Genomic DNA, 14,417 nt, shown 5'->3' with positions numbered 1-14,417 from the left:
TCTGCATGTTTTACATTTATTTGCTTATTTATCATCATTGTTGTCTTTTTTATTTATTTATCTTTTTTTTGTTATTATTATTATTGTTGTTGTTGCTGTTGTTGTTTTATTATTATTATTATTATTATTATTACTTTTTTAATTTTTTTTTTTATTTATTTATTTATTTTTTGTACGCTTATAGTTGACTTCATCAAGTTTTTGCGCCTTATACATATTATAAGAAGTAGTAGTAGTTCTTTTTTATGTATTTATCTATTATTTATTAACCTTTTTTTTTCTCAAGGACTGACCAAGCGCGTTGGGTTACGCTGCTGGTCAGGCAACTGCTTGGCAGATGTGGTGTAGCGTATATGGATTTGTCCGAACGCAGTGACGCCTCCTTGAGCTACTGAAACTGAAACTGAAACTGTGGGGACGAAAAACAGCAACCACAATAAAGCAAAATGATAAAAAGAAGACAAGAAAACAACAAAATAACAACAACATATACACACGCACGCGCGCGCGCACACACACACACACTCACACACACACCCAAACACATACATCCATTCACGCACGCACGCACAAAGACACGCCCACGCACAAATGCACACAAAAACGCACAGCCACGCACGAACACACACACACACACACACACACACACACACACACACACACACACACACACACACACACACACACACACACACACATGATGCCACAGTTTTGCAGCAAGAGGGATGGAGGAGGGGGAGGGCTGGGAGGCGGTGGGGTAGGGGGTTCCGAGGCTGTCTGCGCGTGTGCAGGTGTGTTTGTGTGCTTCTCAGCGACTCCATTTTAAAAATGATGTTAGCAATCGTAATTGTCATTTCATGTATACACACACGCACAAAAAAAAAAACCTGTATCAAGGCAAGGCAAGGAGTTTATTTCGTGAGCCCCTTGGAGACATTGAAAAATTACATACGTTCATATTTCACTCATATCCAATAAATATAAAAGGAGTGATGTCAAAATTAGACGGGCACAGTAGCCGAGTGGTTAAAGCGTTGGACTGTCAATCTGAGGGTCCCGGGTTCGAATCACGGTGACGGCGCCTGGTGGGTGAAGGGTGGAGATTTTTACGATCTCCCAGGTCAACATATGTGCAGACCTGCTAAGTGCCTGAACCCATTTCGTGTGTATATGCAAGCATGCAGAAGATCAAATACGCACGTTAAAGATCCTGTAATCCATGTCAGCGTTCGGTGGGTTATGAAAACAAGAACATACCCAGCATGCACACCCCCGAAAACGGAGTATGGCTGCCTACATGGCGGGGTAAAAACGATCATACACGTTAAGTCCCACTCGTGTGCATACGAGTGAACGTGGGAGATGCAGCCCACGAACGCAGAAGAAGAAGAAGAAGATGTCAAAAACAAAAAGTAGGCTCATTCGTTCAATCATTTAACATACACATTGACAAGTACTATTTCACTGATCATACAAACAAACAACGAAAAACACAACAACTATTTTTTTAAACGTATCAATAGACAAAACATTAATGAAAAGAGCTAAGCATAGCAGAAACCAATCATTTAAATTTTAACTGTATTCTATTGTTGTTGTTTTTGTTTTTTTCCAGAAAACAATAGGTGGAGTTTAATGGAGTTCCAGCGGATTCTATGATAACTAGATACACATTTTTGTCTGATGCTTCCAAAAAAGGGCACACAAACAAAGAGAAACTCATAAGCAGTGTCGTTTGTGGATCATTCATCACAGATTCTTTCATTTCTTGGTAAATTGTCAAAACACTGTCTATTAACAGGCAAAAGAGTATTAGTTGTTCTAAACTTAACTAACTCAATAACACAATTATTTGGTAACACTGTAAAATAAGGATCTTGGCAAAAATATGGTTTAAACATCCTGTAATTGACATATCGATATCGACGTTATCGTTATGTCGTTATCGACATGTATACACCAATCTTGCAGAAACGTATCTTTTAAGCAACGTTTTATTTTCTCTTTGAACCATGTAGGATGTACATCAAAACTGTGTTGGTTTAAACAGAAACAACTTAACCCAATTTCATTCAAGACAGTATGAATACGTTTCAAGTATTGGTTCTGATGTACGCTATTACTGTATAAACTGAAGAGACATCTATGAACAACCAAAGAAACCGAGATGCACTTTCGTTTGATCTGTACCTGATATGAAACTCGTGGAGATGAATGATTTCCTTTCAACGAATTTCTATCATCTCCCGTCGATGATCGGTTTATCCTTTTTATGTCAAAACCGAACGAGTACTTGTCGAAGAGGCTGGTAGTACTCGTGCATGAAGCATTAACCTTACGGCAAAGCTGTATGCTGTTGACAACATGAAGCGAAAACAATAGTGTTTTAGAAGGTCTGCACTTTGTGCATGTTTCCACCCCTGTTGTGACGGGCAAGAGGCCTCGGAAATTATACCAGTAGTCCTGACTTTGCGTTCTGAGCTTCACTTCAGAACTGAAAATGAAGACTGAGTGTAAGACAAATGCGCTGAGCCCAAAAGAACAGCGGCCGACCACAAGGCCCGACGCAAGCGATCATCATGAAGTATGTTGCATTGCACTGCATTGCACTGCACTGTACTATACTTTCCATTCCTGCCCAAACTCCTTGAAAAAGCTGTCCTCAAGCAGCACAGCAACCACCTCTGTTTCAACAATCTCATCCACCCCTTTCAATCTGCCTATCTTGCTGACCACTGAACGGAAACCACTCTCTTCCACATCCTGAATAATCTGCTGCTAGCGTCCGACTCAGGACAAATTTCCCTTCTCACTCTTCTCGACTTGTCAGCCGCCTTTGAGACCATTCAATCCTTCTTTCCCGTCTTCATTTTATATTTAGTATCAACGGCACTGTTCTCAACCGGTTTAAATCTTATCTCACTGATCGATTCCAGTCTGTCATTGTTGATAATTGCCTGTCCGAACCCGTTAAAATCGAACAGGGAGTCCCACAGGGATCTGTTTTATGCCCAGTGCTCTGTACACACTGCACGCTGCTCTCGCTGAAATTGTCGACCGCCATGTCAGTTATCATTCTTATGCTATTGACACTCGACTCCAGAAGAGTGATACCCCTTTAGAGACTGTCGTCGCTCTTGCAAGAAACATCCGACTGCTTCCTGGACATTCAAAACTGGATGACTCGTTACAATTGAACGCGGACAAAACTGAAGCAATGATCATAGGAGATAAACAAAATCTCTCTTTCATCACAACTGACACAATCAAACTTGGCAGTACATCCACCCCTCTTTCCAGTTCAGTCAGGAACCTTGGCGTTGTCCTTGACAACACACTGTCCATGCAAAAATTTATCAGTCAGACATATCTGCTGCTGTCAATTGCGGCGCATCAGTTCCCTACGGAAATATAATATGTCCACCGACGCAACATATAGTCTTGTCGTTTCTCTCATTCTCTCACGCCTTGACTACTGTAACTCTATTGTCTGGTTTGCCTGCTTCATCTATTCAGTCCCTTCAGCGCATAAAAAAAAACTCTGCTGCCCGACTCGTTCTCAGAATAAAAAATCAAAAAAATCTGAGCACATTACTCCGCTTTTGCAACATCTCCATTGGCTCCATGTCTCACACAGAATAGAGTACAAGAGCAGCACTCTATGTTATAAATGTTGATATGTAGATATGTTCCTATTTCTGTGGCTGCCTTCGCCTCTACACTCCATCTCGCTCTCCACGATCAGCTTCGGATCTACTCTGTTTACGCATACCCAAATTCAAACACTCCACTGTTGGCTACAGTTCTTTCTCTGTCTCTGGACCTTGCATTTGGAATGAACTTCCTCCTTCGCTTCGTCAGGTCTCCGCACTGAACTCTTTCAAGTCTGGCCTTAAAATCCACCTCTTCCCAAGGTAGCCTCCCTTCCCTGCCTCTTCCTTGTCTTTAGTTTATCCAGATTTATAGTAATGCATGCGTGTGAATAACTGGCGTGAAAGCGCTTTGATTTGTCTCTGCACAAGATTCAGCGCTATATAAATATCACTATTATCATTATTACCTTTTGTATTGTATCGAATTGCATTGCATTATTTTGTATTGTTCTGTGCTGTGTTGTAATGTATTGTGTCGTGTCGTGTCGTGTCGTGTCGTGTCGTGTCGTGCCGTGCCGTGTCGTGTCGTGTCGTGTCGTGTCGTGTCGTGTCGTGTCGTGTCGTGCCGTGTCGTGTCGTGTCGTGCCGTGTCGTGTCGTGTCGTGTCGTGTCGTGCCGTGTCGTGTCGTGTCGTGCCGTGCCGTGCCGTGCCGTGCCGTGCCGTGTCGTGTCGTGTCGTGTCGTGTCGTGTCGTGTCGTGTCGTGTCGTGTCGTGTCGTGTCGTGTCGTGCCGTGTCCTGTCGTGTCGTGTCGTGTCGTGCTGTCATGCTGTGCTGTATCGTGTTGTCTTGTACTTTTTTGAGGGGTTTTGTTTTACCAGAACAGATTTCTCCGTGTGAGATTTGGGTTGCTCTCCCGATGGAGAGCGTGTTGCAACAGCGCGACGCCAACTCTCCTTTCTTTGTTCTACTTTTTGTTCCTCTTGCATGGGTAAGCACATCTGCTTCTTTCACATCCATGATCAAAAGGAGGCAAACACGTCACACGATAAAGAGAAAACAACAACGACAACAGCAACAACAAAATCACCACACACACACACACACACACACACACGCACACACCACACACACACACACACACACACACACACACACACACCACACACACACACACACACACACACACACACACGCACACCACACACACACACACACACACACACACACACACACACACACACACACAGTGAGGGTGGGGGGGAAGAAATAGAAAAGAAGGGGGATGAAGCGACCATAACAGGTGAAATCAGTTCAAATCATGACTGCTGAAGATCCCAGAGGCAAAGCTAAACGTTCAGTAAAAACAGCATCAAAAAGACAAGTTCAAAACAAACTCTGTCAATGGCAGTGTCAAACAATGTCTGTCACTTGAAGCTGTGTCACACAAAATGTGTTCGCTGATACCTCCTTTGTAGGACTGGCTTCAGAAATCACGGAGGGGAATTTCACTGAAGGATTCAACACCTGTACATGATTTCGTGAATATGGGCAAAAACCTTTGCCAAATGACGTTTGATTAATCTTGTAGAAATATGGTCGCGTCCACAGGTTTGGTCTGGAACGAATGCAGGATTAATTCCAGTTGCAAAGAAACAAACAATGGTAAAGGAACCAAAGTGTTGTTCGACAAGGATAGTTAAGTAAGAACATATTCTTTTACATCCATGACAACAAAAAAAGCCAAAGACGTCACTTAAGAAAGAAAAAAACAACAAAAAAACGGTGACAGACAAACAGACACACACACACACACACACACACACACACACACACACACACACACACACACACACACACACACACACACACACACACACACACACACACACACACACACACACACACACACAAAGATGGCATGAGAGGAAGGGGATGGAGCGATCATAAGAGGTGAAATCAATTCAAATCATTTTTTTCACGGCCCAGCTGACCGCTGAAAATCCTATGTGACATTAAAAGCTCGTTTAATACAGCATCGAAAATACAAGTTCAAAACAAGGCCAGTCAATCAGTGTTTGTCACTGACAGCTGTATCACAACAATAAGTTTTCTAATACCTCCTTTCTATGGCCGGCTTCAGAAATGATGTGGGGAACTACACTGAAGGATTCCGCTCTTCTTTCTTTCTTCCCGTCCTTTGTGTTCAAAGCAACAGCTGTCCAGAACACGATTTCATGAATGTGGCAGGATCATGCGGATATGGGCAAAAAAGCTTAGCCGGTTGACGTTTAATAAATCATGTGGAGATGTTATTGCATACACCGGTTTGGTCTGAAACGGATAGAGGATAAATTCAGATGATGAACACCCTCTTTTTCTGTCCCTGCATCTTCTGTTGCTTTTATTGGCAGAGTTCAGGACATCTTCGGCTGAATAGCTGAAAACCACGAACAAGAATGTCGTTCAAGACCTTGCAATAAACACCGTTCATAAAACCTGGACAAAGAACATGTGTTGTCATTGAGAAAAGCAAGCAAACGAACGAACAAACAAACAAAGTACCCTACAGTTGGAAAGAAGGACTAATGATTATTTGACAAAATGACCGGTTCCAGAAAAAAGGCATCATGCGTGTTGATTTCTGTCAGTCCGTTTAGTTCTTTCCATGATGCTCCTGGCCTGAAGAATACTTGCCAGTGTGTTACTGAACAGACTATTCCCAGCCACTGCGGAACAACTTCTCTGATAGACTCAGTATGGAAATCTGCGTTTATGGCTTCAGTAAACCCTCTATGACCGGGAAACATAACAACCGTGCCATCACAGTGTTGGGAGCTCTGGAGAGACTTCTTCTGGGGCAACTTTTTCACAGACTACTATGTGCAAATCAACTCTTATGTACATTGGAGGCCCCAGTAAACATAAAATTGGAGAAAAAAAAATGCTACAGTCTATCAACAAAGTCTGCTATTTGTATGTAAAGTTCAAAACGAAGTCTGTATATATATATATATATATATATATATATATATATATATATATAACACCTAAATAAAAAAAAAGCTCCTTTCAATAACTCGAGAAGGATGACTGTTGTCAAATTCTGTCATCAACTCAAAACTATTAAGCGAGAGAATCTGAGTGCGCTGGATCGAATCACGTCTCAGTCCCCGGTATTTTCTCCCCCTCCATTATACCTTGAGTGGTGGTCTGGACGCTAGTCATTCGGATGAGATGATAAACCGAGGTCCAATCTGCAGCATGCACTTTGCGCACTTAAAAGAACCAACGGCAACAAAAGGGTTGTCCCTGGCAAAATTCTGTCGATAAACCCACTTCAACAGGAAAAAAAAATCAAATAAAACTGCGCGCAAGGAAAAAAAATGCTAAAAAATTGGGTAGCACTCTCAGTGTAGCGACGCGGTCTCCCTGTGGAGAGCAGGCCGAATTTCACAGGGAGAAATCTGTTGTGACAAATAAGAGAAATACAATACAATGCAATGCAGTACTATATGATACAATACAATATTGTTAATTTGGTCGAAGACACTTATACAACAAGCTCAGGACAGATCTTCATAGTCTTGAGTCTTCAAGCCGTGACTGACATTATGTGAGACAGGCAATCATGGACTATAACTAAATAGCAAACACACTGACCCATTGTCTTGCTGATGGAGGTGGGGTACATGGACAGCTGAAGCATTGTGGATTACACCTCAACCCCTCAACCTCAGGCCCATAACTACAAAGTAGTCGCTGGGGGAAGCCTGAGGACCGCAGACGCAACCTCCCTTCTCCATCTGTCTCTGTCGGCAGCCGCTGGCAGCAGCTCACGTGTGTGTGGAGTCCGGTCCATTGTTTGATGTTCTCATGCCAGTTCTTCCGCTGTCTTCCTCTTCTTCTCCCGCCCTCGATGGTGCCTTGCATGATTGTTTTGGACAAGCTGGTGTGTCGAGTGTTGTTTCCAAACCATATCAGCTTGCGTCTCTTCACAGTTGAAAGGAGAGGTTCCTGAGGTCCAGCAAGGTTCTCAATTCTGCTGGTTTCAGAAAGGGAAGAAGCACCATTGAGCAAGCTGGTGGATTATACATTGTTTAACAAAACAAAACTTTGTTGGCTGTGGATCAGTAATAGAAAACCTGTAATGCTCAAGTACATTTTAGCCAGCTATTTTTGATGGAAGAACAGATTTAATTTAATATGAAACTTTACAAACGTGATTTTAGAGCACCCAGATCACTTCATTTTAAACAATACATCATTTTTGTTGATTATACATTTTCGCGACTTAACAAAACAGTGTATTACATTACCATACCCTGGTTATATTCATACCGCAATTCATTCAAGTCAGACGGGTAATACTGAATGTCATTTCGAGAACAGACAATGAAAATCCAGCCACCCACCCACAGGGGTAAGACAGTGGGGTTACAGACACTTGAATTACTGAAAAGAAATAACACAGAGCCACAAAGAAAGGCAAAGTAACTCAGACAGGTGCGAAGAAGAAACTGATGAAATACCCCATCCAGAAAAAAAAAAAAAAACTGGTTCAATTTCTCAATTTAATGAGAGGTCGAAATCATTTTCATTCCTAACTCTCTCTCTCCCTCTGTCTCTGTCTCTCTCTCTCTCTCTCTCTCTCTCTCTCTCTCTCTCTCTCTCTCTCTCTCTCACACACACACACACACACACACACACACACACCACTATTGCAGTACTTAATAATACACAACCACAATCAGTGTCCAACACACTTCGTGTTTTTTTTGTTTATTTTTGTGTGTGTGCGTGTGGTGGTGGTAGTGGGCGGGGGGTGGGAGGGTGGGTGGGGGAGGTGGGGAGGGGGGGGGTTGTTTGTTTTTTGTTTTTGTTTTTGTTTTTCTTTTCATGATATGATGTTTGTATCAGGATTAAGTGCATGTGTATGTCAATGTCATGTCCTTACTTCTGTGAATATTTTGATTCATTTACATTTTCTCTTTGCCCTGAGGGCTGGATGAAAAAACAACAACAACACAACAACAACAACACGTGTATGCTTATTCCCTCAATAAAAAAAAAAAAAACTTCGTTCGTTCGTGTTTTTTCTCTCTCTCATAAACACACAGACACCCATGTGTCATGGATGTTCGTCTAAAATCGCAACTGTGGATAGACGTGAGACAGACAAACAGACAAAAAACAAATAAACAAAACCCGAAAACAGACACCTTCTATATATCTTTCCTTGTCACTGTCTCTTCTTCTGTCTGTCTGTCTGTCTGTCTATCCGTCTCTCTGTCTCTCTCTCTCTCTCTGTCTTGATCGCTGTGTCTGTCTGTCGGTCAGTCTGTCTCTTCTCTCTCCCTCCCTCCCTCTCTGTCAGTCAGTCTGTCTGTGTCTTTCTCTCTCTTTCTCTCTCTGTCAGTCAGTCAGTCTGTGTCTTTCTCTCTCTTTCTCTCTCTGTCAGTCAGTCAGTCTGTGTCTTTCTCTCTCTTTCTCTCTCTGTCAGTCAGTCAGTCTGTGTCTTTCTCTCTCTTTCTCTCTCTCTCTGTCAGTCAGTCTGTGTCTTTCTCTCTCTTTCTCTCTCTGTCAGTCAGTCAGTCTGTGTCTTTCTCTCTCTTTCTCTCTCTGTCTGTCAGTCAGTCTGTGTCTTTCTCTGTCTCTGTCTCTGTCTCTCTCTCTCTCTCGATATATATATATATATATTTATCTCCCAAATAACGAGTTTTTCCAAGCTCCATCCCCCTTCTTCATTCACTCATTTATTCAGCTGACTCCCGTTTTGTTTTGTGTTTCTATTCTACCTATTCTACCTAGCCACCAAAACGATCTGGAGTATGTCACTACAATCATTCTGACTGGTTATCATACCGTAGATAGTGTGAATCTGACCACTGTGACGGTATGATTTCAGAATGCAGATTTTCATTGGCTGTACCATTCTGTGAGCTGTCTTTGACTGTACACTTTACTGGCACTATCAGCAAAGACCACGTCTGTCTGACACGATCTACGATGTGAAGAAATGTCCGTATGCTATGTTCCACGTGGGTCTCTTCAGTCACGTGACAGTTGTGACGTCATTTCCATTACCATTATGATCTACGTGGGCGTCTTCAGTTACGTGACAGGTGCGACGTCTTGCTGATTGCCACGTGTTCAACGTGGGTCTCTTCGGTCATCTGACAGTTGTGACGTCATGTCCAGAAGCTCTATATATGGATAGAGTGGCTGTGTGTCACCGTCATTCGACGCGAAACGAGCTGAAGGGTTTGACAGATTTCATCTCGACGTGAAGATTCCAATCACTGACAGCAGCATCATGAGGTTTGGTGTCCTCTTCGTTCTTTGTCTGCTCCTGGCTTCTGTCGGGTCTGCTGCAGAAAGTAAGTATTTCTTCTTGTTGTTGTGTATGTGTGTGTGCGTGTATGTGTGTGTGCTGTTTGCATTCCGTGAGAGATTCGAGAGATCCAAGATTCAAAACCTGAACTACTCAAGGTTTCTTCCGTGTACGTTTTCCAATCTGTCCTTGTGAAAACAACAATAACAACAACAAAAACGACAATAATGATAATGATTGTATCATAATGATAAAGAAGATGATGACGATAACCACAGCAACAACAGCAGCAAGAACAATGATAATGGTAATAATAATAATAATAGTACTACTTCATAAAGGATGTCTTTTGGGACGCTACCATCTTCCATGCGGCGAACGTGGCCCAGCCAGCGCAGCCGACGCTGTCTCAGCATGGTATACATGGTCGGGAGGCCAGCGCGAGTCAGGACTTCGGCGTTTGTCACCTTGTCTTGCCAGGAGACATCCTTTTTGGAGACCTCGCCACAGGGCAGAAAAGCATCGGCCGCCCACAGCTGAGAAACAAAGACGTTTGCAAACGTGACATGAAGGCGCTTGAGATCAACACTGAGTCCTGGGAGGACCTTGCAGATGACCGCAACAGATGGTGAAGCACTCTCAAGAATCAGCTACGGATTGGTGAGGACAAACTGTCAGCGAGCTCGCAGAAAAGGAACGGCAGCCAACATACCAGCATCAGTTTACACATGTGACCGCTGCGACAGAGACTCTCTCACATCGGTCTCTACAGTCACAGGCGACGCTGCTTGGTCCAAGCAGACAGCCCAATTAGACGTTAGGTCGGATATACTTTATCTATTGTCAGCCATGACCGAAGGAGGCCTACTACTAATACTACTACTACTGCTTATAGATAGATAGATGACGTTGCTAGGTGATATTTGCACAGGCAAGTCGTTTATGTAGATGCAAAAGATTTGGGTACAAGAATGTCTACTTGTCCTTCAGAAGAATATGTTCCGTTTGAGTAATTTTGGAGTGTTATGTTTTCCAGGTAGGACCAGACAGAAGAGACAGCCCGGATGGAGTGAGTATACTCATATAATATGATCAGTATTTCATAATCCACCAGATCTATAGCTTCCTTTTGAATCGAGAAAAGCGCGCGCGCGCGCGTGTGTGTGTTTGTTTATGAGTGTGTGTTCGACATATTATATATTCATATCATGTATGTTCAACACAGCCTGTCTAATGCAACTAACAGGTGGAAAATTATCGTATCGGTTTTCAATTTAGCTCACACAAATGGTCAGGTGTGTATGTGGGTGGAGGTTGGGTTGGGTGCGTCTGTGTGTGTGGAAGCAGAGAGGCGAAAAGAGACTGAGTCCGAGAAAAACGATTAGATCACTTTGGTTATTGAAGTAAGCATTTCTTTTTCAATTCTCTGTTGTTGTTTTTTCTACCAACTGTGTGTGATGGTGCTGTGTCATGAAGAAAAGTGAGTAATGACTTGTACCACGTGAGTAATGACTTGTACCACGTGAGTAATGACTTGTACCACGTGAGTAATGACTTGTACCCAACTGGTATAATGATTATGGTTTTCAATCTCGTCCTTTCAGATTTCCTTCCGGCTGTGATCCGTCAGAGGTAAGGAGACCAATTTCTTGGTTTTCTTTTGCCTGACACTGCGCCGTGCTGTGTTGTTTGATCAATGTCCCGTGTGTGTGTGTGTGTGTGTGTGTGTGTGTGTGTGTGTGTGTGTGTGTGTGTGTGTGTGTGTGTGTGTGTGTGGTGTGTGTGTGTGTGTGTGTGTGTGTGTGTGTGTGTAGGGAGGGGGGTTGTTAGGTTTTGCCACACCACACGTGGTCTTAGCAATTTTTTTTTTTTATCGTATGTTGTTGAAAACTAATGTGTAGATGTCTTGATGGAATGATCCCCGTAAAAAACTGATATCATCAATGATACTCTTTCATCTGATCGTGTTCTATCCTCGCTGTTGAAGAAGAAAACTATTTATTTACGAAACCATATAAAGTTGTTGCTCTGAACAAAAAGGATACAAAGAAAGAAAGGAGAGGAAAAAAAAATCATTGGCAAACCGAATTGCACAAATATGGAATGCACTACCAACCGAAGTTAAACTTGCACAAAATACTAACACGATCAAAAATCTTCTTGATACCAATACCATCTTAAAAACAACAACTGTGTTTGGTTTTGGTTATGATGAATGAAAGGAAAGTTCTTGTAGAAGCGTACTTGCGTATCCCGTCCAACAAAAGAAGAAAATAAATAGATAAAATTTAAAAAAAGAAAGAAGTGAGGATGAAGATTCGACGGGCACATAAAAAAAGGCCGAGAGGTCTAGACAGATGACCTGCCAGTCCCTACACTACTACTACTACTACTTCTACTAAGAGTGGAATCCTTAAGCGTAATTCTCCACATGATTTCTGAAGCCAGTCCACCAAAGGAGGCATTAGCAAAAACATATCGTTTTGACACAGCTTTAAGTGACAGACACTGTTTGACTGCCTATGGCAGACTTCCTTCTGCACTTGTCTTTTTGATGCTGTTGTTTTAACTGAACTTTTAACTTCTTCCATACATCCGTGTGTGTGTGTGTGTGTGTGGGGGGGGGGGGGGGGGGGGGGGGGGGGGGGCGCGCGCGCACGTGTGTGTGTGTGTGTGTGTGTGTGTGTGTGTGTGTGTGTGTCCGTGTGTGTGTGTGTGTGTGCGTGTGTGTGTTGTTGTTGATTTCTCTGTATCATGTGACGTGTTTGCCTCTTTTGATCATGGATGTGAAAGAAGCAGAGGAATCTGTTGTGATAAAAAAAAAGAACAAGTACAATACAGTACAACACAGCCTTCAGTTCCTGCTATATATTGTGTTCAGTCAGTTCCTACGTGCACCAGCCGGTGCAAACTTCCCGCAATTCGGCAAGTGACACCTGCACCAAGGCGGTGCATGCTGTAGTGGTCGTTGTGTTACGTGGCGGACATTTTCTATTTGCGCGTAAGTGCACGATACCCTCCACCACCCCCCACACACCCTCCCCCCCACACACACACACTACCCCCCGCTCCCTCCCCTCTCCCCCCTCCCTCTTTCCCTCTACCTCACTCTCTCGTTTTTAACCCGCTGTTTAGAAATGAAACATTTTTTTGCCTCCAGAAATTACTGAACACGTGTTACCAGTTTCAAATGTTAATTTCTTTTGGGGAAAAAAAAAGGTTATTTATCTCGAAAGTTTCTTTCTGAAAGTTAGCAAGTTATCTGTTGAATTGTCCAGTTGGTAGTTTATTGTAGGTCCCCGCATCATCCTCTTTTCAAATAATAATCTACAGAAGTAGTGCATGCAATATTTGATTATTTATTAATTTTATGTCCTAATCCCGCTTCCCCCGTCCCCCTCTCTCACACACCCTTGCAATATATATTTTTTTTCTTTCTCCAATCACTGACACTCATCCTCTCCATTTTACATTTTGTACTCGATTTTTTCCACATTCTGTTCTCTCTCTCTCTCTCTCTCTCTCTCTCTCTCTCTCTCTCTCTCTCTCTCTCTCTCTCACACACACACACACACACACACACACACACACACACACAGGCTTTCCTATTCACACTGTCCTCTTCTCATCACTTGACAACGGGCCTATGGTTCGAAACGTCGTATCCCACTAAAAAAAAAAAAAAAAGAGGATTCATCCACCACCAAAAAGGTTTTTATAAACTTTAGTTTTTTTTGTCTTTGAAGAATCCTGCAGTCATTTTTGTCTTCTTCCTGTGTTAACTTGAAGGATGAACACTGTTTGTTCCAGAGGCACTTAATCTAAGACTCCACAGAAAACAGAGGTTACAACGGCCACAGAAACAGACTGATGTTGCCTTCGCAGACCAACTTTTCTCAAGTGCAGAATCTGTCCACAAAATAATTATTATAAGCAATGAATAAAAGCTGCCTTCTCTTATCTGAATTTGTTTGTGCACTTGTGCTTTTCTTTGCAATTTTCAGAGAGTGAAGAAGAGAGAGGTGTGTGTGTGTGTGTGTGTGTGTGTGTGTGTGTGTGTGTGTGTGTGTGTGTGTGTGTGTGTTTCAAAATGTAATGTTTAAGATGAGAAAGATCAGTTTAAAGCAAATTAAGTCCCCTAGCATTAATTACAGATTAATTTCCCTTTTTTTACTATCTGCACCAAAACGTTTGCAAAATAAATAAAACTTCCATGCTTAGCGAAAGAAGTTCCTGTTTGAACAAAAAAAATGATAATAATGACTGCTCTTGTTGTTGTGTCAGAATATCAGATCAAAGTGCCAAGTTTAGAGAATACAAAAAAAAATATAAATATAATAGTAAATGCAGTTTGCATATAATTTGGCTTCTTTTTTTATTTTTTTGTGCCCATCCCAGACAAGATGACTGGAAAGAACTGAATTTTTCCTATTCTTATGCCTAATTTGGTGTCAACTGACAAAGTAGTTGCAGAGAAAATGGCAATGTTAA

General features: G+C 42.3%; 1 long non-coding RNA gene across 1 annotated transcript; it reads left to right on the top strand.

The window, feature by feature from the left end:
* The first annotated feature begins 9,844 nt into the window (after positions 1–9,844).
* Positions 9,845–13,878, top strand: LOC143291491 (uncharacterized). The gene is made up of 5 exons (XR_013056529.1): positions 9,845–9,972; positions 10,963–10,995; positions 11,531–11,558; positions 12,808–12,927; positions 13,737–13,878. It is a non-coding gene; the product is annotated as an uncharacterized LOC143291491 (long non-coding RNA).
* Positions 13,879–14,417: the final 539 nt, after the last annotated feature.

The sequence above is a fragment of the Babylonia areolata genome, chromosome 17, assembly GCF_041734735.1.
Source record: "Babylonia areolata isolate BAREFJ2019XMU chromosome 17, ASM4173473v1, whole genome shotgun sequence".
Classification (NCBI taxonomy): domain Eukaryota; kingdom Metazoa; phylum Mollusca; class Gastropoda; order Neogastropoda; family Buccinidae; genus Babylonia; species Babylonia areolata.
Note: the sequence above shows the minus strand (reverse complement) of the source record. Positions and strands in the feature narration are given on the sequence as shown.